The sequence below is a fragment of the Lathamus discolor genome, chromosome 4 (genome assembly GCF_037157495.1).
Source record: "Lathamus discolor isolate bLatDis1 chromosome 4, bLatDis1.hap1, whole genome shotgun sequence".
In the NCBI taxonomy this organism is placed as follows: domain Eukaryota; kingdom Metazoa; phylum Chordata; class Aves; order Psittaciformes; family Psittacidae; genus Lathamus; species Lathamus discolor.
In genome coordinates, this window is record NC_088887.1 from 77260196 (window position 1) to 77262851 (window position 2656).

The window sequence follows — 2656 nt, forward strand, 5'->3', positions numbered from 1 at the left end:
TGGCACAGGCTGCTCAGGGAGGTTGTGGAGTCTCCTTCCTTGGAGATACTAAAAAATCATCTAGCACTATGCTGGACAACCAGTTCCAGGTGGCCCTGCTTGAGCAGGGGCATTGCACACTGTAATCTTGAGGTCCCTTCCATTCTCAATCATTTTGTGGTCTATCCAATTTTTAATTTTTAATTTTTTATTTTTAGTTTTCTAACTTTCAGGGTTTTTATAAAGCACAAAGAAAAAAAAAGTGTGCAGGGTATTTAGTTATTTCAAATCCTGTAAAATTCTAGTATTATTAGAAATAAATATAAGCCTAGAATTCGCGTTGCTTTTTTCTTGAGAATTTTCATTTTAAAGCAGGATGGTTGTAAAATTAACAGAAATGAAAGCTGTATTGTTGTAAACTGAACAATAATATAATGGTTTACTTGTTTCTGTTTCTCAGCATCTTAGAGCTGGGGCTTCCCAATAGAGTGTTATGCAAGATTTTATAGAATAATATGCTTTGAATTAATCAACAGAATTGTCTATTTTAGGAAATCTAATCACCAACATTGTGCCATCTAATTATGCTTATCATTCTCCTTTAGAATCAGCATTATTCCAGCTGTATTTAATACAGAGTGTCTAGGACATTTGATTAAAAATCACGTTTAATGTTGACTACATAAGACCATGGCGCACATTAGAATGTAGAAAAGCCATTAAATGTGTTTTGTATTTGAAATGATAACACAATATTCACCCATTGTGTAGACAATGAAGCAATTTTAAATGGATTCTCCAGTTATTAGCATTTTATGGCATCCCAGTAGCAATTATCTTTTTCTTAGTTTCACTTGTTGCTAGTTGGGGTGCAGACTGGGCTTCCAGACTCAGCTCCATGTCTCTCCTGCTGTGATGGGCCATTTACTGCTAGCCTGCAAAGCAGTGAAGTGATTCTGCAAGGGCACCTCAGGCTTTGGGGGAAGACTTCCTCCTGCAAGTCCTTGCTGTTGTAGGCTTCCTTTCCTCCATTCTGTGTGGGCTGCTGCAGCAGTTTTTGGCTGTTTGGCTGTGGGTTCCTCTGCCAACTGCACTTGTGACCGGGTGTTGAGCTCCTCCTCAGAGTCCCTGATGTTATGCAGCCTCCTCACCACCTTCTACACCTCAGCCACCTGCTGCAGGAGCCCTTCCAGCTGGGCACAGAGGCTGCAGGCAGGTCTGCTGCCTGTCCCTGCCCCAGGAGAAAGCTCTGCACCTCTTGCAGCCTGAGGTCTGCGCTGCAGCTCTTCCTGCAGCAGCTCCATCTTGGTAAAGGCATCTGCCACCAGCGGTGTAGATGGTGCAGACCGCCCAGCTGGAGCTGCAGCCTTTGCATCTGATCAGTGGAAACAACACTTGCCATCTCCAGAGGTGTCTCAACTTGACTGGCCGCAGACTGGCAGCCAAGCAGATGCAATTGCAGCACCAGACAGCACTCCCTCAGAGCTGCTGCCAAAATTACCTTGGAAATTATCTATATTTCTACTTGCTCATTTTTTAAACACCTTCATTCTCCAAACTCACTCTTCCAGTCTTCTCTCTTTCCAATTCAAGTCCTTTTGGTTGTGTGTTCTCATCTTGAAACACACGTACAGTATTGGCAGTTGACTTGGAGATCTTCCTCCTTGGCTGCCAAACAGGCAGCCTCCAAGCTATCTGGTAATGTGCTCACTGCTGAATCCTTGTGACTGGATATAACTTCAACTGCATTATTCAGGAAGGCTTGTGGGATATTGGCTTCCTTCAATTCTAAGCAAAGGGCTGTCACAGAGCCAATATCAAATAGCACAATTTCTGGCATCTGGCTTTACTTAGGTGGCTTAAATGAAGAATCACCAAGCTGCTCTGCATTGCTGATCTCCATGATTCCCAAAGACACTTGTGTCAGTGTCACTGATGCTGATGGACACTGATCTTGGTTTGCATGAGAGCCTGAATCCTGTGTAAGGCTCACTGGAGAACTGCCATAATGCTCTTTGAGATCAGAGGGAGAGAAAAACAATCTGTGACACTAGTTTCATCTTGAAAGCCTGTTGCTTCTAGTTTTTCACTGTTGTCCTCAAGGGTGCTGGGCTGAATTGTCGTTAGTGACAGGTCTGGAAGGTCTTGTGAGAGATCTAGCTTCTCCTGAGTTTGAGTCAGAAGAGGGGGCATTGTGAACCCTGCTGATGGCAAGATGGTCAAGGTTTCATTCTCTGGGCATTCATCTTCCAACAAGAGAGGTAGTCTTTGCAGAACCCATGCTTCTGATTGTGTGATGAATCATCCATCCTTTGGCACTTCTTCCTGCTGCTCTTCTTCAGTAGCTATTGCCTGGTTTTCATGATAGGTTGCATGCTTTTTTGTATGGGAATAGATGCGCCAACAGCCAAGAAGTGCCAGGACTCTGGGTATGGCATATGGGATGAAACTGCAGAAGCATCAAGCCATTTTAGAGAGCCTTCACAAATATAAGGATAATCTGGTGTGGCAGGGTGTCGCCTTCCCCACGGTAGTGCTTGGAGCAGGGCCCAGTCCCCATGCTGGAGCAGCTGCCATGAAAAGCCCACATGCACCTGTCCCACATGCTGGGACATACAGTAGCTCCTGCTGCCCAACCTGGCTATGATGCCCCTCCCGCAAGTGAATGGTTACAGGA

At 44.8% G+C, this 2656-nt stretch overlaps 1 pseudogene; it reads right to left on the reverse strand.

Moving 5' to 3' along the window:
- Nucleotides 1-1126: 1126 nt before the first annotated feature.
- On the reverse strand, nt 1127-2448 carry LOC136013388 (uncharacterized; annotated as a pseudogene).
- Between the last annotated feature and the right edge of the window lie 208 nt (nt 2449-2656).